The sequence below is a fragment of the Elephantulus edwardii genome, unplaced genomic scaffold (genome assembly GCF_000299155.1).
Source record: "Elephantulus edwardii isolate Elephantulus edwardi_28Jun2011 unplaced genomic scaffold, EleEdw1.0 scaffold00051, whole genome shotgun sequence".
Classification (NCBI taxonomy): Eukaryota; Metazoa; Chordata; class Mammalia; order Macroscelidea; family Macroscelididae; genus Elephantulus; species Elephantulus edwardii.
Window position 1 is genome coordinate 2,627,759 of NW_006399801.1, and position 26,282 is coordinate 2,654,040.

General features: G+C 39.8%; 1 pseudogene; it reads right to left on the reverse strand.

Annotated features, from left to right (window-relative positions):
* Window positions 1-1,236: 1,236 nt before the first annotated feature.
* LOC102866187 lies at window positions 1,237-4,600 on the reverse strand (annotated as a pseudogene).
* Between the last annotated feature and the right edge of the window lie 21,682 nt (window positions 4,601-26,282).

Genomic DNA, 26,282 nt, shown 5'->3' on the forward strand with positions numbered 1-26,282 from the left:
TTCAAGCATCATAGCAACTTTCAAGTACCATGGTACAACAAACTGAGAGAAAATTATTACATTTATTCAGTGACCAGGAATGTCAAAAATTGAGTCAATGAAGATGTTTTTCCAATTTCTACAGTCCAAAATTGACCAAACATTATTAGTGGTTGTACTGTGAAGACTGATATAGGATGTTGTTGCTAGGTGCCCTCAACATACTCATAGATGCTCATGCCAGAATCACTTTAGCTCATTGTAGCAGTCACTGTATCAATCCATCTTGCTGAGGGTCCTTCCATCTTTTCATCATAATGTCTCTTTCCAAGGAATAGTTTCTTCTGAAAGACGAAGCTTCATCATCTTCACATATAAAGAGCATTCTAGTTACACTTTATCCAAGAAATTTCTTTTTGCAGTCCATGGAATATCCAATATTCCTCTCCAACACCACAGCTCAAAGACTTCAATTCTTCTTCTATCATCTTTATTCATTATCTAGCTCTCAGATGTATAACAGATTATTGGGAAAATCATGGCTTAAATCAGATGCACTTGATGTCCTGGCTGCTGGTATCAAGTGAATTGATTATGGATTAAAACAAGATTAAATTGGTAACACTTTCAATCTTCTCTCCATCTATCATAATGTCGTCTATAGCCCCAGTAGTAAGAACTTTTTTTTTCTTGGTGTTGAGGTGTAATCCATATTGAGGCTGATGGAGTCAGAAAATCAAAGAGGCCAAACTCGCTCAGCATCTCTCTCTCTCTCTCTCTTTTTTTTCAATCTAGAAATCTTTTATGTGTATTTTGGCTTAGGGAAAAAATATACAGATCTGGTGTCCTGTGGATTCCTCAGGTTCCAGGGTCTTCATGGGAAGGTGGGAGAAGGCACAGGGTGACCACCACCCCTCCAAGACTGTCCATTGTCCATCAAGGGCCTCTGCTCCTCTGGCCCAGGCACTGGGCTTCCCTGAGATCAGCTGCAGGGCCCTGGACATTGGGCCACCATACTGAATTCCATGCTGGCGTAGGGTTAGCGAGAGGGGCAGAAGCTTAGGTGGTCAGGCTGCCTGGCCATCAGGAGCTGGCCAAGTCCCACCAGTGGAGTGGAGAGAACGTGGATGGGAATCTGTCCTTGAGAGGAGGAGACTAGTGACACAGGCTCTGGAATAGGGGGACCTGCCCCAGGAGCCTGGGACAGGTGAACAGGGGTATCTCTGATGGGGGCCAGGTGACTTGAAGGACCAGGGACTATATGCTGTTTTTTGTGAACCATTGGAGCACTTTCTTCTGGTTCCTTTTCACCTACTCAATGTTGGCTCTTGTTTGCTCCAGGGCTTGCTCCAGGGCCCATGTGCCTGAGCCAAAGCCAATGTCTGCGAAGACCTTCTTGAACTGCTCCAACTGTTGCAGCTCAAATTCACTTGAGAATCGCTGGGTCACTGCCTGGATGAGGTTGGAGAAGGAGAAGGAGCCACCATCGTAATCCATAAAGAGCTTATTCCAGTTGCTCTGGACAAAGTCCCAGACAAGGTTTTGCCCATGGACATTGCTGGTGATGCTGATGCTGATGGAAATGGTATCCTGCTTCTGGATAAGATCAGGGTTCAAGGTGTAACTCAGATACCTGTTCAGGATCCACACCTCGGTGCTGCAAGCCAGGCTTGAATGTAGCTTATCAGCCTCATTCACCAGGGTGGCCTTCTGGAACTGCTCCCAAGAAGTTACACTACTTCTCCCCACCCTGGGCAATGGCTTGGCAGTAGACGGTGGACCACAAGTTAGGGCAGATCGTGTTGGTGTCAGGATGGGACATCCATTCAGTTAAAAATCTTCAAGACCAGCTCCTTACATTCCACAATTCCACTGGAGCAAACAATGTTGATGGCATTAACTTCATTGTACTGTTCTGTCGGGCTTTTGGATCGGGTAGTCCAGTTATTGGTGATAGATTTGAAATTATTGAAAAGGGGCTGTATCTGCTTCCTCAAATAATTCTTCACGGGGCCATAGACTTCAGAGTGGTCGAACATGAGCTTCAAGTAGCTCAAACTGTCTAGGGCAGCATTCCAGGGCATATACTCTGTCTCTTTGATGAGGAAGAGGGTGTTGTTCAGTGCCAGTGTGACAGGGACTATTTGGGCACTGGCCAGGTTGAAGGCATCCTGGATGACCTGAGCCCAGTTAATGACAGGGATGACTTGTGGATTGTTCTGCAGCTGATTTTGAATCTTCATCCAATTATTGTAATCGTAGTTCACCCAGAAATAGCCCATGACATTGCTGTTGAGCAGGAGCCACTCATTACTTGTCATTCTGAATGGTGCAATCAAGATTTTGTTAAAGATTATCCAAAAATGACTGGAACAGCACATCAAAAGAGAGAAGGAAGAACAGGCTGGGTTTAGAAGGGGTCGTGGTAGGAGGAATATTGTAGCTAATGTTAGATGGATCTTGGCTGAAAGCAAGGAGTAGCATAAGAATGTCTATCTTTGTTTCATTAATTATACAAAAGCATTTGACTGTGTGGATCATAATAAACTGTGTCTAATTCTGAGAAGAATGGGAATCCTGGAACACTTGCTCATGCTGATGCAAAACCTATGCTTGGACCAGGAGACAGTTGTCAAAACAGAGCAAGGAAACACTGCATGGTTCAAAATTGGGAAGGATGTAAGCCAAGACTGCATTCTGTCTCCTTACCTTTCCAATTTTTATGCAGAATAGGTTATCCAGGAGGCTGGGCTCTATGAGGAGAAAATGTCATCAAGACTGGTGGAAGAATCAACAATCTGCGTTATGCAGATGACACAACCCTGATTACTGAAACTGAGGAGGACCTAAAGCACTTGCTGTGAAAGGTCAGGGACTGCAGTCTTCAATATGGATTGAGACTCAATATCAAGAAAACAAAGATTCTCACCACTGGGTCAATTGGGAGCATCATAATGGATAGTGAAGAGATTGAAACTGGCTTTGACAAGCACTGTGGCATTTGGACAAGAACAAACTGGGAGGAGGGTAGAGAGAATGGTGAAACAATGAATGAATGGAAATCAAAAATCTCTGTAAATGTTTATGAAAATTAATAAAATATAATTATAGGGGGGGAAAAAAGGAAATTCCCCTCTATTCCTATTTTGTTGAGTGCTTTTTTTTTCTATAATTATATTTTATTAATTTTCATAAACATTTACAGAGATTTTGGGTTTTCATTCATTCATTGTTGCACTGTTTTCTCTACCCTCCTGTTCTTCTTCCCCCACCTCTGAATGTCTGTTTTAATTGTCCAATTACCACAGTGCTTGTTGAAGCCACTTCTGATTAATCTCCTTTGTCAGTGTGTCCTTTGCCATTCCCTATCTCTCCTCCCTGAGAGAGACTTCACCCTGATTCATAAGGAAAAGGGGATGGTGCATTCTCTTAGCTACTTCCTGCTGAAAAGGGACGCTCTTCTGGGAGGGTCTAAATTGTTGAAGCATTTGTTGAGTGTTTTAATCAGGAAAAGGTGTTGCATTTTGTCAAAGATCCTGCATTACTATATGGGATCATGTGGTTCTTGTTCTTTGTTTCATTAATGTGATGAATCATACTGATTTTTTTTATTATGATGAACCATCCTTGTATACATGTTATTAATCCCACTTGTTCATGGTGAATTATTTTTTTATTCTATTGGCCAGGATTTTATTTGGGAATTTTACATCTATGTTCTAAGTTCCATCTCTTCAACTCTGTTTATGTGTCCCTCCATTATTTTGACAGCATCTGAGACATTGTCCCTCATATTTTGGATCACAGTTTCTTGTTTATCTAGTACCTCTAATGTCTTATTTGTTTTATCTGCATTGTTTTGGATCTTTTTTAAGCTCCTGGTTTTTGCTTGTAGTGTCCTGTAAGTCTTCAAGTTTGTCTTTCATCCATTGAAAATATTCAGTCATTGTTCTTTTAAATTCTGTGTCAGAAAGTTCCATCAGACTTTCTGGCTTCTGGAAATCCATTGATACTGTGTAACTTTTTGGGAGTGAGAACTTGATTTGTACTTGTGTAGGCTGTGAGGTAGCTTGCTTCTTTTGTGACATTGCTGTGGTAGAGTTTTTCATGCCTGAGGTGATGATAGTTACTTGATCTGAAGTCACTGCTACCAAAAAGATGTGGCAGTTACACTGCCTGTGTTTCTCTCTGAAATTGTGAACCAAGGGAAGCTTCTGTTCATTGCGTGTAAAAGTGGCCTGTTCAGTTAGATAATTGTTGCCACTAAGTGAGACCAAAGCACCCTGGATTAAAGGCAGTAAGTTGACTGGTCATGAGGAGATGTGAGACTGAGCACTGTTGAAGGCACAGGTGGGGCAGGCACAGGTACAGGCATACCCTGGGCAGGCATACACACAGACCTTTGTCAGGCGGGCATACTAAGGTACCTCACTCAGATTGAAGCTTTCCAGCTCATGCCCTGCAGGACTAGCTTTTCTGGGTGGGTACGCATGGGGACCTCATGCAGGTTGCAGCTGTCTGGCCTCAAGAAACTTTTTAAGCTTTTTTGAGCTCCAAGGTTCTTGCGAGAGTCCATGGCATCATGGCTGTGGGAGCCTGGCTCTGGAGCCTGGCATGCCATGGGCCTCGAAGGCAAGGATAGGATGAGGATGAGGCCGCTATCCTAGAGAAGCTGGAGTGCGGGGATGGGGACTAGGATGCCTAAGCAGCACGTGGGGCATGCAGAGGGTGCACCTTGCTGTCCTCCCCGAGCACTACGAGCTGCTGGAGGAGCTGGCACCTGAGGAGAAGTTCAATAGGAGGTACCGCAAGAAGCTGAAGAAGTACAGCAAGAATGTAAGAAAAATCATCTCCAAAGGATGCCACTATGCAGTCATCAGCCTGCAAGGACTTGCCACATGCTACTCTGCCCCATTTGGAGTGGCCACCAGAGTGATGTCCTTCCTCTGCTAGTGGGAGCTGCTAAGAAGATGCCCCAAAAGAGAACAGAAACTTCTGCTCTGAAAACAGGGAAAAACCAAGATTGTTTTGGATTTGACTGCACAAAACATTTATAAGAAAAAAATATTCTTAGTGGAACTAGTTGGATGTTAGGACAAAGTCATCTCTGCCCTATCTGCTGGGTTTTTTTTCCCATCCTGAGACCCAAGAGGACCAGATGGCCAGTCCCTGGGAGATCAGGCCATGGTTCTGTTTGGAATTGGAATTAGTTTGCTAAAGGGTAAGCTTTCCATGAAGATGGTAGGGGTGGGGTGATCCATGCCAACCCTATGAATGACAGATCTGAATCTTGCCTTGTCATATACTATCCTTGTTATCTCTGTCCACTGTGCTAGTTACTGTGTCAATACATCTCATTGAAGGTCTTCTTTTTTCTGACCTTCCTTAGGATGATGATGTCTTTCTACAAGGACTGGTTCCCCCAAAAAATATGTCCAAAGTATATTGAGATGAAGTTTCATCATCCTTGCCTCTGAGACCCACTCTCACTGTGCTTCCTTGAACACTGTCTCGATCTTTTGGCAGTTAATATGTCCTGTACTCTGGATGCACCACAGGCCAGAACAAAGGAAAGAAATGCTAAAGTAACAGAGCTGAGCAGAAGATGCCAAAGGACAGCTCAAGAAGACAAAGCAGTATATTATCATGAAATATATGAAGAGCTAGAGATAGAAAATGAAAAAGGAAAAACATGTTAAATATTTCTCAAACTAAAAAAAACAGAACAAATTCAAACTTTGGGGGGCAATACTGAAGGATTCTGTGGGCAAAGTCATGAATGATGCAAGAAGCACTTCAAGAAGATGGAAGGCGTACACAGAGTCACTGTACAGAAAGTTCTGGCCAACACAGAGCCATTTCAGGAAGTGATATATGAAGTGGTACTGAAGAAAGAAGTCCAAACTCCACTGAAGGCATTGCCAATCAATCAATCCCCAGTAATTGATGAACTGCTACTGAAGGTGCTTCAAGAACCATATGCAACTCTGGACATACTGGCCAGTCTCTGCCAACAATTATAGATATGGAAGTAGACTAGCAAAACGGGATGTTGGAAAGAAACTCAGAAGAATAAAAACTGGGTCTGCGTTAAGTTTGACAAATCATAGGTAAACTAAGCCTTCATTTCTAGACAAGGTCCCAGTGCAGCTGAGTTTCCAAGGGTATGATGGCTGATGCTTGGAATCCTTCTGGGGCCCATAAACCCCTGACAATTGTCATTTTTAGCATTATTATTTTTATATTGGTTTGCTTACAAAGTCCATATATATATTGTGTTTCACAATATTATTTATTCACATTGTGTTTCATACGATCATCCCTGGGCATTATGCTTTATAAAATTAATCACGTGAGAGGGAGCCTCATATCTCATGCATTAAAGACAGGGTAGGACAATAGAGATGCAGGGGAGAAATTTGTGGGTGTGAAGCTAGACTCAGGTTCACTTCCTGGAGGTTTGTGTTCAAGGGAAACATGGACCAAGTTCCTGCATCACTGAGATTTGTGAGGGAAAGAGAAAATAGATGATCTCAGTTTAGGCCGAATAGTGAAAGTTGATAATGATCTATTTTCTCACGTGGAAGATAATTATAGCTTGCCTGGCAACATTAGAAGCTGGAGAAAAGTGGACATGTAAGTGGAAGAAAATGGCAAACCTGGTGAGTGAGGAAAACTCAGAGCCTGAGAGGCTTGTCTGCCACAGTAAATGGCCAGTTTTGGGGGAGCTAACTTCGGCTCATAGTGACTTTGTGCATCAGAGAGCTGTGCTTCGTAGTATTTTCAGTGGCTGCATTCATGCAGATTGCCAGTCCTTTCTCCTAAGATCTTCTGGATGGACTCGAATCTGCAGTCTTCCACTTAGCATGTGAGCTGGCCATTTGCACCACTTAGGGGCTCACCTTTATGCCTGTAGGTCAGGATAGGGATGGGTGCCAAAGAAATCCACTGGGTGCTTTTGATGAAACAGAACTATAGCCAGGGTTGGGCTGAGAGTTTCTCTTGAAATTCCTTTGGAATTAATCGAAGAGTGAGCCTCCCTCCACCCTCCAAGTAGGAGAAATGACATGAGCAAGAACAGAAGAATGTGGCCCCAAATTCTTAAGTCTGGTTAAGAATTAACCCAGAAGTTTTAAAACTCCAAACCTTCTCAAGAATGTCCCAGGGTCAGGTGCATGTGCACAGAAGCTTAACTGTCCAGACCGTCACTCAATCTGGAGGCTGCCTTGGTGGCCAGGCTCTGATGTCCTTGCTCTTGGTTCTCTGAGCTTGAAAACTTGGACTCTTGGTATCACATTGCAAACCACTTTTCATCTCTTGATTTTAATTTTTTTTTTCAATATGAGGACCCACACCCTCTTGAGAATTGAGTTTGAGTACCTTTGCTTTACATGTTTTATTATGAGCCTTTGTATTTCTTTTATTTATTCTGTTATGTAAATAAAGCCCAGGATATGTGCAGTGAAAAAAAAAAGAAACCTTTTAATTTCATATTTTTTTAGTACACACTCATGTTCAAGCAAGGTGTTGTTCAGTCTCCAAATGTATGGTCCCCACTCCGCCCTTATCCTCTTGTTATTAATTTCTAAATTTGTAGCATTGTAGTCTGAGAAGATGCTCTGTATTTTTTTTCCTATGGTTTTGAATTTATTGATGCTTGCCTTGTGACCTAAAATGTGATCTATTCTCAAGAATGTATGCACACTGGAGAAGAAGGTATACTGTGCTTTTTTTGGGTCTGCAGGATCCATAAATAGAATTTATTAATTTTCAAATGAATGTTCTTTAAATGACACAACAATCATTTGTCTATTTGCTATACTGAATAACATGGAGTTACTGTAATGCTTAACACTGTTCCATAGTCTAGTCAAATACCATAATGGTTGCCCATTATGTATAAAGTTTGGATGAGGCTGATTCATGCTGGAAAGTGGGAGTTGCATCCACTTCCTAAACTAGATGACTCCAAAAAGTCTCTAAACTCTTTAAATGTACAGAAAATATGTTAGTTATAGAATCGGGGGGTGTCTTTTGTGCAAAGCTTAATCTGAGTCATAGTTGACTTGACAACACTCAACCACTGTTAAATGAGACTACTGCTATTATATCTGGAGGAACAATTTTCACTTTGTATATCACTCTTTGTCAATGTACTGTATGAAGTAACTTGTGTTTGCTGTGATGATGAACCTTGTGCTATTGGGGTATCAAATACCACAATGGTTTTTCAACGTGGAAAGTGTTTGGTGGAGCTCCCAGGTGTAAAACATGCTTGGAAGCAGGAGTGGCACCTGCTTCCTAAACCACATGCATCTAGAAACTATATGAACTTGGATAAATGATGATAGTTATGGAAAGCATTAAGTCTTTTGTTTATAGAATTGCTATAAGTTGTGCTTGAGTCAACAGCAATCAACAACAACAAGAAGAAGCCTATAAATATCTAGGAGATCATGTGGTTTATTGTATGGTTTAATCCTTCAGCATCTTTACTGAGTTTCTTTCGGGTAGTTCTGTCTTTTCTTGAGAGTAGTGCATTGAAGTCTTCAAATACTATAGTGGTACTGGCTATTTCCTTTTACAGTTTTGTTCATGTTTGTTTTATATATTTTGCAGCTCTATCATTTGGAGCATAGATATTTATTATTGTTATTTCCTCTTCTTCTATTGACCCCTTAAGCATAAGTAGTGACCTTCCTTGTTCTTTGTGATGAGTTTTTGCATTGAAATATATTTTTTCAGAGACTAACATTGCTACTTCTGTTTTTTTCTGGTAACTATTTGCTTGGTTTATTATTTTCCACCCTTTTCTTTTTAGTTTTTATTTACCTTCAGTTTCCTGGTGTGACTCTTGTAGACAGCATATTGATGAATTTTGGGTTTTTTTATCCAATCTGCTACTCTTTTTCTCTTCAGTGGTGCATTTAAACCATTCACATTCAGTGTGATTATTGAGAGGCTAGGATTTATTGTCCACCACCAACTGAGGAGGACCTGAAGCACCTGCTGCAGAGTGTCAAGGACTGCAGCCTACAATATGGATTGAGGCTCAATGTCAAGAAGACAAAGATTCTCACCACTGGACCAATTGGCAGCATCAGGATGGATGGTGAAGAGATTGAGATTGTACACAGCTTTAGTTTGCTTGGCTCCATAGTCAACAGTCTTGGCACCAGCAGCCAGGAAATTAAAAGGTGCATTGCCACGAGAAAGTCTGCTGTTAGGGACCTCTCCAAAGTGCTGAAGAGCAGTGGTGTCTCTCTGGAGACTAAGGTGCATCTGATACAGGCCATGGTCTTCGCAATCACCTGTTATGCATCAGAGAGTTGGACAATGACCAAGAAGGATAGAAGGAGAATTGATGCCTTTGAGCTGTGGTGCTGGAGAAGAGTATTGAGAATACCATGGACTGCTAGGAAAACAAACAGATTTGTCCTGGAGAGGGTTAAACCGGGTGGCTCCTTGGAGGCAAGGATTCTGAGGCTCCGTCTAACTTACTTTGTACATGTTGTGAGAAGAGACCGGTCCTTAGAGAGGGACATCATGCTTGAGAGGGTGGAGGGACGGCGCAGGAGAGGAAGGCCCTCTATGAGGTGGATTGATTCAGTGACTGGGATAATTGGGATGGGAGTGTCAGAGACAGTGCGATTGGCACAGGACAGAGTGGAGTTTAGGGCTGTTGTACACAGGGTCGCTATGAGTCGCAGGTGACTCGACAGCACATAACAACAACAACAGGATTTATTGCTACCATTGTGTTGAGTTTAGTTTTTTGTTTTGTTTGTATTTTTGGTGTTTTTGGGTTTTCTGTTTGTTTGTTTTTGTGTGTGTGTGGTTGCTAGTTACTTTGGTCTGTGCTGCTTTATGTGGCACCTCTATAAGGACATCTCCCAGTGATTCCTGCAATACTGGCCTTATTTTTACAAACTCTCTTAGTTTCTGTTTTTCTGAGAATATCTTGATCTCCTTCAGATCTGAAGGATAATTTTGCTGGGTACAATATTCTTGGTTGACAGTTGTGTTCTTTGAGTGTTTGATATATGTCATTTCATTGTCTTCTTGCTTGCATGGTTTCTGCTGAGGAATTGGCACTTACTCTCATTTGCTCTCCCTTATAGGTTACTCTTTGTTTCTCCCTCTCTGCTTTAAGAATTCTCTCCTTATCTTTGTTCATGTCAAATTTGACTATGATATGCCTTGGTGCTTTTCTTTTGGGATCTAGTCTTTGTGGTGTTCTCTCAGCTTCTTGCATAAATGATCTCTCAATCTTCATTATGCCTGGAAAGTTTTCTTCTAGTAATTCTTCCACAACTTTTCCGGCGCCTTCACTTGCTTCTTATTCTGGGATTTCAAGGAAGTGCATGCTATTTCTCTTGATGATGTCCCACATTATTCTTAGGTTTACTTCTTTTTCCTTCCTTTTTGTTTCTTCTTTTTGCTCTAGCACATCACTGGTGACAATTTTATCTTCTATTTCATTGGTTCTGTCTTCCATCTCTGCAACTCTGTTGATGTGTCCTTCCAACATGTTGACAGCATCTGAAACAATGGTCCTCTTATTTTGGATTTTGGTTTTTTGCTTTTTTGGAGCCTCTAATGTCTCATTTGCTTTATCTGCCTTCTTTTGGATTGGGGTTTTTTTAAGCTCCTCTTTTTTTTTTTTTAATTTCAATCTCTTGTAATTCTTTAAGTTTGTTTTTCACTCATTAAAAATATTCAATCATTTTTCTTTTAAAATCTGTGTCAGAAAGTTCCATCAGATTTTCTGGCTTCAGGAAATCCATTTGTATTATGTCACTTTGCAGTGGCGGGGGGATAACATCTTATTTTAGGATTGTGTAGGATGTGAGGTAGCCTGCTTCTTACGTGACATTGCTGTGGTAGAGTTTTTCATGCTTGAGGTAACAGCAGGTTCTTGATGTGACATCACTGTTCCAAAGCAGAGTGGGGCAGGTAGGCTGCCTGTGCTTCTCTCTGAACTTCTGACTCAAGGGAAGATTTGCTTTAGTTTGGGAGAGAAAAGACCTTTGAATTAACAGCCTCCTCCTAGTTATCCTCTTAGACAACTACTGCAGCTAGGCAAGTCAAAGGTGCTCCAGGATAAAGATAGTTAACTGACTGGATGAGGAGACACAAGGCAGAACACAGAGATATATGACAGAGCATGGAGACACATGGTGGACGTTTGTGGAGTTGCATGCAGGGCAGACATTTGTGGAGACCTAAATGGAAAATCAAGAAGCATTGCTTTTCTCTTCGAGAACTAGTTCTACCACCTCACTTGAGCTCCAGCTATCCTTCTTCCTTCTTCTTGAGCTCAAGAGGTCCCATGGGGTCCAGCCAAACAACAGTGATCCCCACAAAGTACCTAATTAATAGCCATACATGGCTGCTGACAATATGGTGGCTATTGACAACATTAAAACTCTTTTTAAAAAATGCAATGCTAAGCAAGTTCTGATCTTTTGATTTTTCTAATTCCATCTCCTTGCATATTTCGTTTTAACACTTTGTTTTGTCTTCCCGAGCTGACCTTTGAAATCATCTATTCAGCTCTTTAGCTTCTTGATAATTTCCACCCCATCCCCCCACCCTTTGCTTTAGCATCTCAGTGCTCTAGTGTAGTGTTCAGAGACTCTTCTGACATCCATTTCGGTCTTATCTTCTTCCTCTGTCTTCGAATGACCTTTTGCATTCTTCGTGAATGATATTCTTCATATCCTCCCACAGCTCATCTGGTTTTTGTTAATTAGTGTTCAAGGCCTCAAACCTGTTCCTGAGACAGTTTTAAATCCAGATGGGAGAGACTCAAGATCAAATTTTTATTTTTGTTGGTTTGACCTTACATATGAATAGTTGATGATCTGTTTTGCAGTCAACACCTGCCATAGTCTTGACTGCTGGTATTGAACTTTACCATTGATTCCTTCCACAGATGTAATAGATCTGATTCATGTACATACTATTGGGTGAAATCCATGTATATAGCCTGTGTTTATGTTTTTTATAAAAGATATTTGCAATGAATAAATAATTAATTGTGCAGAATTTTATCCATCCCCTGCCTCATTTCTTTCACCAAGTCCATGTTTTCTGACTACTGATCTTTCTTCCTGGTTTCCAACTTTGCATTCCACTCTGTTAATACCACTATCATTCAAATTTATACACCAAAAACCAGAGTCAAGGAGGAGAAAATAGATGGTTTCTACCAACTTTTGGAGTCAGAAATTGATTAAACCATCTCTTCCCAGGTGTCTTTATTTCACATTTCTCTTTGTTGATTAATTCAATCTTATTAATAGCCCACTGTTTAAGAACTATTTTCCCAAATTGCTTAAAATGTCTTCTCTAAAAAATAGATTTAATTACTATGATGATTAAGACTATGTATCAACTTGGCCATGTTTCTCTGGTATGTCAAGTATATATATAATAAGGTAATTATTTCCCATAATTTAGTCTGATATGATCAGCCATGATCTAATAGTACTAGGGTGGTTTGCAACACTCTTAATATGTAAAAGCTCTTCTCCACAATACAGGAATTCTGCTCAGGGGTTTGACATGCCCTAATTATAAACATGAGCTCTTTGACAAAGCTATCCTCTTTGAAAGACCAAGGAACCAGGTAGTAAGAACTAAGAGACAGAAAAAATGAGAAGCAGAGCTACCTCTGTCTTAAAGAACAAGGCCTCACTTCCAATGCATGAGGCTGTGGACTCAGAAGTTTCTAAGAAGAAGGGAATCAGTATCATAAAAAAAAATCCAACAACCAAAAACCAGAAGTGGCATACATCCTTTGCACCTAGGTCATGGCACTGGGAAACTTCTTAGTAAAGGGGAAAGTGAAAACATATAGAGATCTCCAATTTATGCAAGGTTTATAGATGCTGAAGAAAACCCAGGAGCTGCCTCCAGAATCAACAGAAAGCTTTCCCCAGAGCCTGTACTCTCAGTTTGGCTTTCTAGCCTTTGAAACTGTAAGAGAGTGAACTTGCTAATGCTAATCACTTGATATCTCTGTTATTGCAGCACTAGATTACTACAACAATGATTCTTTGGTTGCATTTCCATCTCCACATGATCTTTATTATTCCAGTCTCTCCATTAACAAGACCCTCTTTTATTATCAGTTCCTAAAAACAAGCTTTGAAAAATCCATTCCTTCCAAAGAACTCACTATTAGAACATTACAATAATCTCCCAAGCTCACTAGCACCAAAGTAAACTTGAAATATCATAACCTTACTCTTGCTCCTTGGTAACAATGCTAATAAGTTGCTTTTTAAAAACATTTCTTAAACTGTATAGACAGTTGACTTGCTGATATTCTGTCTCTCACATCAATTATCTGTTCTGTATTTTAAGCTTCTAGAAGACACAAATCATAACTTTATTTTGTGTGGTGTCACATTCAGGCAGCTGTCATTAATTATTTTTATCTTAAGGATGAAATGTAGGAGAAGGATGGGCAATCTCCTCCCATGCAATTAACTGCCTCTGAAAACCCATTAGAGGGCCAGCTATAGGTTGGTTCTGGCTCTACAGTACACAAGAACAGCAATGATGAAATAAATAAATCAAGAATATGTTGCTACTACCACTGGACCAATCGGCAGCATCAGGATGGATGGTGAAGAGATTGAGATTGTACACAGCTTTAGTTTGCTTGGCTCCATAGTCAACAGTCTTGGTACCAGCAGCCAGGAAATTAAAAGGTGCATTGCCATGGGAAAGTCTGCTGTTAGGGGCCTCTCCAAAGTGCTGAAGAACAGTGGTGTCTCTCTGGAGACTAAGGTGCGTCTGATACAGACCATGGTCTTTGCAATCACCTGTTATGCATCAGAGAGTTGGACAATGACCAAGGAGGATAGAAGGAGAACTGATGCCTTTGAGCTGTGGTGCTGGAGAAGAGTATTGAGAATACCATGGACTGCTAGGAAAACAAACAGATTTGTCCTGGAGAGGGTTAAACCGGGTGGCTCCTTGGAGGCAAAGATTCTGAGGCTCCGTCTAACTTACTTCGAACATGTAGTGAGGAGAGACCGGTCCTTGGAGAGGGACATCATGCTTGGGAGGGTGGAGGGACGGCGCAGGAGAGGAGGGCCCTCTATGAGATGGATTGATTCAGTGACTGGGATAATTGGGATGGGAGTGTCAGAGACAGTGCGATTGGCACAGGACAGAGCGGAGTTTAGGGCTGTTGTACATAGGGTCGCTATGAGTCGCAGGTGACTCGACGGCACATAACAACAACAACAACAACAACCTTAAAATATCACAAAATGAGGTCAACGCTTTCTCAACACCATCTATCATCCATTGGTCATTGAAGCCTCTTGTTGTTATTGTTGATTGCTGTTGAATTTGAGCATGACTCATAGCTACCCTATGAACAAAAGGCCTAAAGCCTTTTCGTATCAATTAAAATTTATCCAAGATCATAAAGTTTCTAGTGTCATGATGTTTAGAAAGCGAATGCCATTCTTGCTCTTTGCAGCTTAGACTTGTGTGTTGTGCATTGTCCAAAGAACAGGCCTGAAATTTATACTTGGTGGGTTGCTATCACCTCTGCTTGTATGTCCCCTGAAAAGATAAATTTAAAGTATAGCACACACATTAATTTGTAAGTCTAGCTACTCCTGTAAGAGAATAATCATTTGCATATCAGTGACAATAGAAGAATGCTCATCAATAGCCCTGGGCTTCTTCGTTAATTTGTTTCCTTATAATTATTATAATCAAAGAGCAGCTGCGAGTACTGCACAATTTCTCAGCAGTTTGCCAATAAAACTGAAAGACATAAAGTATTCAAAGCTTGGCATTAGAACTTGTATTATTCAGCTTTCAGATTTTTCAAATCTTCTTTCCCTTCTGTTTACTTATTTGATGGCAGAGTCAAACAAGAAAATGGGCAAGGAGTTGAACTTCCCTGAAGTGAATGTTTCAGGTGCCTGAGTCATACCTCGTTGACTCACTCACCACAGATACAGTGACCAAGTCAGCCAAGCTCAAATTCTCTCACACTTGCAGCATCCTAATCTCAGGCAGCTACTAGCATTTTTGGTTTTGTTTTCTTTCTTTTTCTGTTCTAGGTCTTCTCAATAGTTGAGATGAAAGAGAGGAGAAAATTCATGCCTGATATGGAGATAGGCATAGATAAACAAATACTACTCCCTCTTGTACTTCAGAGGCCTGTTTGAAGGAAGCATCTCATACTCTCTTGGAAGCTCCTCTTGGCTTGAGTCTTCATTGTCTACAATAGCAACCTGCTATTGTCTTTCTGTATCACATTGAGGACACATAGATGCTGTGATTCGTTGCTGTCCAGTTGACACTCACTTATGATAACTCTACATAAAATAAATAATGGGTTTTCCAGTCCTGTCCAATATTATTAAGAACTGGTGTTCTCTAACCCAATAGTGATTTTGAGTGCCTTCCAACCTAAGGGATTAATCTTGCAGCACTGGTATCAGACAATATTTTGTTGCGACTAATCAGGCTTTCACAGGCTAGTTTTTAGAAGGACATCACCAGGCTCTTCTTTAAGTATGTATTGCTCAGTAAGTTCTATTGAAAACTATTCACAATAAGTGACTCTTCTGGTACTTGAAACTCTTCCAGCATCATAACAACACACAAGTAATCACCATGTGACAAATGGATATGTGGTAGATTGAGAACAGACCTACACTCACACTGACTTTTCTTCCTTTTCTGTCTCACTCTCTCTACTCTCTTACTCCTGTTTCTTAAAATCACATTTTTGGGATGTGGAGAGGGGAGACAAATTCAAACTCTCTCATCCATCAGCTTTGCTACTGGGTCACAGGTCTAGTCAGTAACTATATGAGGAAGTGACTGAATGAGCCAAAGTGATAATTTGAAATCATCTGAAGATTTCATTAAGACTAAAGAAGTCCTGACTTCTACGGTGGTTGCAATAGAGTTACTCTTTGAAGAACAAGAAAGTAGACCAAATCTTAAAACAAAATGAAACCTTTCTCTTTTTCAGATATTATTAGCCAAAGTGATAACTCAAGTATAAGTTCTTAGGGATAGTAACAAAAGTAACACATTCTTTTTCAGCATTTTGACATAAACAGTAATGTGAAAATTCTCTTAACAGTACCTGATTCTTTATGTCCTAAGGAAAGTTGGAAGGTCCATAAATGTTTATTGACCAACTTATAAGTTTCTATTAAAGATCCAAAACCAAAAGTTCCTGAAGTAAGTTTGTCCCTGTGCCAGTAAAAGATGTTTGTAGTCTCAAAGAGGTTTTAAGTCATGTCCTAGAGTGGATTAAGCATTTATTTTCAAAGTCAAACCACTTAACTTGGGTAAATCTTGTTCCAGTCATACATTTTAAATTGTTATATTAGTACCTTCTTCTCTATTTTTAAAAAATAATACAAATGTTTTTGTTTAAAAATGTGTTTAAATAATATTTCATATGAATTAAGATATATAAATATATACTTATATATCTATAATGTTGTTTTTGGTTGCCTTTGAGTTGAGCATGACTCATAGCAACCCTATGAACAAAAGGCCTGAAGCCCCTCTACAACTATCAACATTTATCAAAGTTCATAGAAATTTCGGAGGTACATTATCTAGGAAGTGGATACCACTCCTGCTTTGAAACCTGTCATAATTATAGTAAAAGAAAATTCTCTATCTTAAAATATTGATGGGGTTTAGACATGAATCTCTAAAATTACAGGTTGTCTTTGTTTATTTTGGTTTTGGTCATCTTTATTTTGTTTCAGTACTCTTTCTCTGGTACTTTCTGCTTGTGGTCATCCTGGTTGAAAGTAGAGAGTACTCGAGGAATGTCTATCTGTGTTTCATTGACTATGAAAAGGCATTTGACTGTGTGGATAACAGTAAACTGTGACTGACTCTGAGAAGAATGGGAATCCCAGAGCACTTGATTGTGCTTACTCAAAACCTATACTTGGACCAAGAGGCATTCATCAGAACAGAACAAGGAAACATTGCATGGTTTAAAATTGGGAAGGATATACACCAGGGATATGTCCTATCTTTGTACCTTTTCAACCTATATGCAGAACAGATCATCCGGTAGGCTGGGCTTTATGAGGAGAATTGTGGCATCAGGATTGGAGGCAGATTCATCAACAATCTACGTTATGCAGGTGACACAACCTTCCTTGCTGAAACCGAAGAAGATCTGAAGCATTTGCTGCAGAAGGTCAAGAACTGATTGAAGCTCAACATCAAGAAAACACAGATTGTCACCACTGGTCCAGTTGACAATATCATGAGAGATGAAGAGATTGAGAGTGTTAACAATTTCAGGGTGCTTAGCTCCACAATCAACACTCTTGACATCAGCAGGCAGGAGATTAAAAGAAGAACTGCATTATAAAGATCTGCTCTCGGGAACCTCTCCAGAATGTTGAAGAGCAATAATGTCAGTCTAGAGACCAAGGTACGCCTATTCAAGTTCATGGTCTTTACAACTACTTGTGACGCATCGGAGAGCTAGACTAAATGACTAAAGATGACAGAAGATGAATTTATGCCTTTGAGTTGTGGTGCTAGAGAATAGTTTTGAACATGCCTTGGATTGACAAAAGAACAAACAAATAGGTCTGTCCTGGAGAGACAGAAACCAGTTTACTCCTTGGAGGCAAGGAAATTGAAGCTTCATCATACATACTTTGGGCATGTTGCCAGGAGAGAGCAGTCCTTGGAGAAGGACACCATGCTTAGAGAGGTAGAAGGATAGCACAGGAGGGAAAGGCCTTGGATAAGACGGATTGATTCAGTGATTGGATGATGGGGGATAGGTGTATTGGAGACAGTCAGATTAGCTCAGGAAAGGGCAGGATTCAGAGTTGTTGTGCATAAGGTTGCAATGAGTCAAAGCCGACTTGACAGCAGACAACAATAACGTGACTACTTTGGCATATCCAAGAAATAATCCCAAAAGGAAAGAGAGAGAGAGAGAAATCAAACTTTGAGAAACTATTTTTTTATTGATATGCTTTGAGATACAAATTTCATTACTTTGAATTACTGGATATCATTATTAAGATCTGACAAATACATTCACATATTATTAAAATGAGAGAGTATATCTTCCTATCTTACACCTACATATAACAGTATAATCAATTTAAAAGAAGTAAACAGAAGGAAGCAAACAGCTAAAAAAGATGAAGATGACTGTTATTATAGGAAATGGCAGATATTTATAGATATACTGTACATGTGTGTAATTAGGGTGATGTACTTTTACTCAATAATTTATCTGTACAGAAATCATCCGAAGGGAATATTTTAAATCATGGAGAAATACATGAAAAATATTTTTCCTTGCCTAACCTGAACTAGCCTAAACTGTGTAACAACATTTATGTGTAACATTTATGTGGCCATAAATTAAAAAGAAAAAGTTCACTCCAAGAATTAGTATACAGCCATTAAAATTCAACAAATTAATAGATATAGAAACTACAGTACATGTGCAATGCGGGGGATTATACAACACTGAAAAGCAATAATTCGTGAAATGATGCAAAATATGAATGAATCTGTATGAATGAATCTAGAGGACATTGTATTAAGTGAAAGAAGTCAATCACAAGAAGAGAAATATGTAAGATCACAATTATAAAAAAGTAAAGAAAAGTGATATGCAGAATCACTCTCAAGTGATTACTAGGGAGAAAGGTGAATAATAAACATTTGCTAGGACAGGTGGATCAATGAAGGAGAAAATGCCACCCAATGAGATAGATTGACACTGTAACTTCAGCATTGGTCTGTAGTGTGTCAGAGATGATGAAAATGGCAGAGGATAGGACAAGTTTCAGGATTGCTGTATTGGACTTGACAGCACCTAACAACAATAACAAGATCGATGAGGAGAAAGGAAACATGATCAGACATTGTACTGTAATTAATGTTATGCAACAAAATGGGCATGAATTATTGAAAAAAATGTTTTCTAGATTTTCTTTCAAACTACAATAAAAAGAATATTTTTCAAAAATGGCAATAATGAAGACGACAGCAATAGATAAACTATAATGACTGATGTATTTATTAAAAGAACATCACATTTTTAAAAATTTTTTAATTGTTTTCTTTTTTCTTTTTCTTTTTTTCTCACTTCTTTTTTTAAAATTTATTATTAATTTCAATGAAAATTTACAGAGACTTTGGGTTTCCATTCATTCATTGTTACATTTTCTCCCCTCCCAGCCCTCCCCCCTAGTACACTACACTCTTGGAAAAGTAAAAGAAAAATTCTTTCATTGTTTTACAAACCCTCCCCCAGGTTCACTCCAATATGCAGCCTTTGCTCTGGACTCCTGTCATGGCAAAAATACTTAATCACATAACCCTTTTAAACAATTTTCTCTCATCTGTTTCAATGCATTATTGAACCCATCTTTCTCAGTCTCCCCAAACCCCAATGTCAGTCTTGTTTTACAACAGTGACCCTATGCAGTGTTTGTCCTTTTGTGACTGACATACTCCACTCAGCATAATGTCCTTCAGAGTCTCCCCTTTTGAATAATATTGCATGAGTTTCTTGTTTTTCAATGCAGCATAGTATTCCATTGTGTGAATATACCACAGCTTCTCTATTCATTCATTTGTTGATGGACACTTGGGATTTAGGTTGTTTCCAACTCCTTGCTACTGTGAACAAAGCCGCAATAAACATGGGTGTGCATATATCTGCTTGGATGTCAGTGATGGTCTCTTTGGGATATATTCCCAGTAGTGGAATTGCTGGGTCAAATGGTATCTCTATTTGAAACTTTTGGGGAAAGCACCATACTGCCTTCCACAGGGGTTGCACCATTTTACACTCCCTCCAACAGTAAATAAGGCTTCCAGTTTCACCACTACTTCGCCATGTGTTGCTTGCTGTTCTGTTAAATTTTGCTTTTCTGACTGGGGTGAGATGATATCTCGTAGTTGTTTTATTTCTTTAAAATATTTTAAACATGTAAAAGTACATCTGTTTAGAAGAAACAGCTAGAGGGATGTGATTCAAGATTCTAGATGTGTTAGAATTTTCATTATGATATATTTATTATGATGGTTAGGGACCATAACCCATGGTATTATTCAGGTTTATTATAAGTTATTTATAAGGTTATAGAGCATATTGCAGGCTTTTTTAAATAATCTGAAACAAATAAGAAGGCACTCTCTAGTAAGAGTTTACCTATAAACTTCATTTCTCATATTTGCACATATATCTAAGTCAGGCTGTTCCTTGGAATATCACACACTAGCAAAATCCTGCGGTTGATGATCCAGAAAGGAATGGAACAGTACATTGACAGAGAACTACCAGAAATACGAGCTGGGTTAAGAAGAGGTTGTGACACTAGAGACACTATTGCCAATGTCAGATGGACCTTGGCAGAAAACCATGAGTACCAGAGGAATATCTATCTATCTGTGTTTCATTTACTATGCAAAGGCATTTGACTGTGTAGATCACAAATTGTGGCTACCCTGAGGAAAATGGGAACCCCAAAACACTTGATTGTGCTTATGCAAAATCTATACTGGGACCAGGAAGCAGCCCTCAGAACAGAACAGGGAAACACTGCATGGTTCAAAATCAGGAAAGGAGTGTATCAGGAATGCATTCTGACTCCATACCTTTTCAACCTATATGCATAACTACCAACTCGGGAAGAAGGGTTTTATGAGGAAGAATGTGGCATCAGGGTTGGAGGTAGACTCATCAACCTATGTTATGCAGATTTGCTTGCTGAAACTGAAGAAGACCTGAAGTGCTTACCGCAGAAGGTCAAGGACTGTAGTCTTCAATATGGTTTGAAGCTTAACATCTAAAAGTCAAAGATTCTTACCACTGGGCCAATTGGCAGCACCATGATGGATGGAGAAGAGAGTGAAGTTTTAACAATTACAGCTTACTTGGCTCCACAATCAACACTCTTAACAGAAAATCAAAAGACAAACTGCACTGGAAAAATCTATTGTCAGAGACTTCTCCAGAATGCTGAAAAGTAACAATGTCAGTCTAGAGACTAAGGTTTGCCCAATCCAGACCACGGTCTTCACAATTACTTGCTATGCATCAGAGAGCTGGACTAAGGATGACAGAAGAAGAATAGATGCCTTCAAATTGTGGTGATGGAGAAGAGTCTTGAACTTGACATGGACTGTCAAGAAAACAAATAAGTCTGTCTTGGAGATGGTGAAACCAAGTCTCTACTTGGAGGCTAGGATTTTGAAGCACTGCCTAACATATTTTGGTCATGTGATAGGGAGAAATTGGTTCTTGGAGAAAGACATCATGCTCGAAAGGTTGGAGGGACAGTGCAGGAGAGGAAGACCCTGAATCAGATCGATTCATACAGTAACTGGGGCAATAGAAGTTGGTGTGTTGAAATTAATGAGGCTGGTTCAGGATAGGGCAGGCTTCACAGCTGCTGTATATAGGGTCACTAAGGGTCACAAGTGACTCGACAGCACATAACAAGACGCCAGTGGTCATGTGGATATTCTATTTAAATTACCAAAACAAAAAGTCTTGCCTTCCCACCATTTCTGAGATTGGAATCGGTTCACTAATGCAACCACTCCAATGGAGAAGGAGAAGTTGCCACAAGTACATCCTATAAAATTTCTCTCTGGTCTTCTACAAAGTGTTTTGCAGTCATATACCAAATTATTGACATTGGGGAAAAGGAAATAGTCAGCAATATTACATGCATTCTCATTAACATTATAATTCTGAAAAGGACAGTAGAAATGGCATGCCTAAATTATACTAGTCCTCAGAAAAAATGTATTAAGTGGAGTTTTAAGAAGTGTCCACTTTCCCTTTCTGAATAGGTTATCATTGAGGCAGTCGCTCTTACTGTTTTGTGTCAATGAGTTAGAATCAATCGATGGCTAACCCTTCATAAGATTTTCAGATGTAGTTAATCGCATGGGAGGAGATTGCCCATCCTTCTCCTGTGGAGCAGCTGGTGGATTCAAACCCTGTACCTTTGGGATTGCAGTAAAGTTTCTTATCTCTAGGCCATCAGAGCTTCATATAATTGAGAATGTTGTTGTTGTTGTGCTGTTGTTGTTGTTATGTGTCGTCAAGTTATTTGCTTCTCATAGCAACCTGATGTACAACAGCCCTAAACCTTGCTCTATTCTGTGCCAACACAAGACATGATTATCTCTGACACACCTACCCCCATTATCCCAATCACTGAATCAATCCACCTTGAGGGTCTTCCTCTCCTGTGCTGTCCCTTCACCCTCCCAAGTATGATGTCCCTCTACAAGGATTGGTTCCTCCTTGCAACATGCCCTAAGTATGTCAGATGAAACTTCAGAATTCTGGCCACCAAGGAGAAGCCTGGTTTCACCTTCTCTAGGACAAATATTCTGGTCTATCTATGTATAGTTACAAACAGACCTGATTGTTCTATTAGCAGTCTATGGCATATTCAATACTCTTCTCCAGCACCACAGCTCAAAGGTATCAATTCTCCTTCTATCATTCCTAGTCATTGTCCAGTTTTCTGATGCATAGCAAGTAATTGCAAAGACTACTACATCCTCCTAAACAAGAGGTGGACAACAACATCATATCATATTGAGAGGTGGCTGGAGAATGTAGGATTTGACCAGGTAGCCAGGTGTGTAAGGAATAGAGAGGTAGCAGGGAAAGGGTAGAGACAAATCACATGTGCTTGGAGTGGGTGGGCAGTGAATGTATTGGTTATTTCTGTAAGGGAAGGGTGTTTCACCTGCTAGGTTAAAATACTTGTCTGTCAGATAGTCTTCTAACAATGAACATCCAAATTAAGACAGACTAGGAAGATAGATTGGGCATCCAACTTCTGAAATATAACTGGCCTTTGAAAACCCTATGTACAGCAGAGAACTTAGAGTACTTAGAGTAGACTAGTAGATATGGCAACTGAATTTTAACCCTCAAATTTGGAAACACAAGGAGGAGAAACAGTTGTAAGAAGAAATTAACAATTGATACAGGAACGTGAGAGGCATGAATGTAAGAAAACTGGACATTGCAAAGAAAGAAATGGAACTCATAAATATTGATATATTGGGTATTCGTGAAATGAGATGGATGGGCATGGGGCATTTTGAATCCCAAGATCATATGATCTATTATGGTGGACATGAAAGGGTGAGGAAAACCGGGGTCACTTTCATAGTTAAAAAGGCCACTTCTAGATCCATCTTGAAACACAATATTGTGAGTGAAAGGATAATATCGATATGCAAACAAAAAAGTCCTGTTAATACCACTATCATTCCAATTTATACACCTACTACCAGAGCCTAAGAGGAGGAAACAGATTTTTTCTGTCAACTGTTGCAGTTAGAATAGATTTAACATGTAACCAAGATGCTTTCATAATAATGGGTGACTGGAATGCAAAAGTTGAAAATCAAGAGAAAGGATCAGTTGTCAGAAAATACGTTTTTGTGACAGAAATGAGGCTAGGGATAGAATGATAGAATTCTGTACAATCAACATAAACACAGACACAGGAATCAGATTGATTTTTTTTTCTGTGAAAGTTGGAAAACTTCAATATCAGCAATAAAACTAGGCCAGGTGTTGATTGTGGAACAGGCGATCAACTGCTCATATGCAAGTTCAAACTAAAACTAAAGAAGGTTAAATTACATCCACAGGAATAAACATTTGACCTTGAGTCTATCTTTCATGAATTTAGAAACCAACTCATGAAAAGGTTTGAGGCCTTGAACATCAATGGACTAAGTCCAGATAAGCTGTGGAAAGATATCAAGAATATTGTTCATGAAGAATGTAAAAAGTCATTACAAAGAAGAAAGAAGACCAAAATGAATGTCAGGAGAGACACTAAATACTGCGCTAGAGCACCTAGAAGCCAAAGCAAAGGGAAGAACTCAAGAAGTTACAGAGCTGAATAGAAGATTTCAAAGGGCTGCTCAGGAAGACAAAGCAAAATATTATCATGAAAAGTGCAAGGAGCTGGAGTCAGAAAGTCAAAAGAGCCAAATTTGCTCAGTATTTCTTAAGCTGAAAAAAACTAAAAAATAAATTGAAGCCATTGTTGCAATGCTTAAGGATACTATGAGCAGAATATTGAATGATTCAAGAAACATTAAAAGCAGATGGAAGGGGTCACTGTACCAAAAAGAACTGGCTGATGCAGAAGAATTTCAAGAAACGATATATGATCAAGAGGCAATGGTGATGAAGGAGGAAGTGCAGGCCACTCTGAAGGGCTTGGCAAAAAAAAAATAAAGCCCCAGAAATTGATGGAATACTAATTCACATATTTCAGTAAACAGATGCTGCTCTGCATGTGCCCACCAAACTGTGCTAAGAAATCTGGAAAACAATTACTTGCCCAACTGATTGGAAGAGATCCATACTTATTCCCATCCTCCCCCAAAAAGTTGACCCAACAGAGTGTGGAAATTAACAAACAATATCACTAATATCACACACTATCAACGCCTTGAAAAAGACTTGAACAGTACATTGACAGAGAATTCTCAGAAATACAGGCTGCGTTGAGAAGAGGTCGTGGCACTAGGGACATTATTACCAATGTCAGTTGTATCTTGGCAGAAAGCAGAGAATACCAGAAGAATGTCTATCTGTGTTTCATTTACTATGTAAAGGCATTTGACTGTGTGAATCACAATAAATTGTGGCTAACCTTGAGGAAAATGAGAATCTCAGAACATTTGGTCATGCTTATACGAAGCAAGAAGCAATCCTCAGAACAGAGCAAGGAAACACTGCATGGTTCAAAATCAAGTAAGGAGCGTGTCAGGGATGCATATTTTCCTTGTACCTTTTCAATTTGTATGCAAAACAGATCATTTGGGAAGCAGGGCGTTATGAGAAGGAGTGTGGCATCAAGATTGGAGGGAGACTGTAGTCTTTAACATGGATTGAAGCTCAACATCAAGAAGACAAATATTCTCATCACTAGATCAATTGGTAGCACCATAATAGATGGAGAAAAGGCTGATGTTAGCAAGTACAGTTTGCTCGGATCCACAATCAACACTCTTAATATCAGCAGGCAGAAAATCAAAAGACTAATTGCATTGGGAAAATTTGCTGTCATGGACCTCTCCAGAGTGCTGAAGAGCAACGATGTCAGCCTGGATACAAAGGTGTGCCTAATGCAGGCCATGGTCTTCTAAATTACTTGTTATACATCAGAGAGCTGAACAATGACTAATGATTACAGAAGAATAGATGCCTTCAAGTTGTGGTGCTGAGAAGAGTCTTGAACATACCATGGACTGGAAAAAAAAAAAACACCAAAAAAAACCACACACTGAATAGATCTGTCTTGGAGAGGTTGAAATCAAGTCTCTCCTTAGAGGCTAGGATTTTGAAGTTATGCCTCACTTACTTTGGGCACGTGGCCGGGAGAGATTAGTCCTTGGAGAAGTACATCATGCTCAGAAGGGTGGATGGACAGTGCAGGAGATGGAGACCCTGAATGAGATGGATTGATATAGTAACTGGGACGATGGGGGTTAGTGTGTTAGAATTAGTGAGACTGCTCAGGATAGGAAAGGGTTTAGAGTTGCTGTACGTAGGGTTGCTATGTGTTGCAGATGACTGAGTTGCACATAACAACAACAATATACTATGTTGGTTGTTTTTTATTTAAGCCTCTTGTTTAGAGTCAACAAGATGTTGAAGAGGGCTTTTGCATTTAAAGTTGGCTGTTATCATATTTAGGAGGAGCCTTCTTCTAAGTGGCACAGCACTTTTCTGTCAATATGCTGTACTGAGGTAACCTGGGGTTGCTGTGATGCTGAACCTTGTGCCAGTGGGGTGTCAAATGCCCTAACGGTTACCCAAGGTGTACAATGTTTGGTGGAGTTCCCAGTTTAAGACAGGTTTGGAAGCAGCAGTGGCATCTACTTCCTAAACCATGTGCCTCTGGAAACTCTATGAACTTTGACAAATTTTGAGTTATATAAAGGATTTAGACCTTTTGTTTACAAGGTTGCTATGAGTCGTGCTCAACTCAATGACAATCAGCAACAACAACAGCCTATCTTAGACTCTTCTGAGGAAAAGTCCTGTGCCTTGAACTTCTACTCCAGGATTGAATGCTTGTGGCTTAGTGCCTTTTCTCTTTGATTGGCAGCACACTGTTGTCACAAGGAATAGTTTCCCAGGAAAGGGTGATGTGTCCTGTAGTTCTGCATTGTATAGAAATTGAAAATATAAGATCTCAGCTCCTCCCTCCCCGCTCACCCCA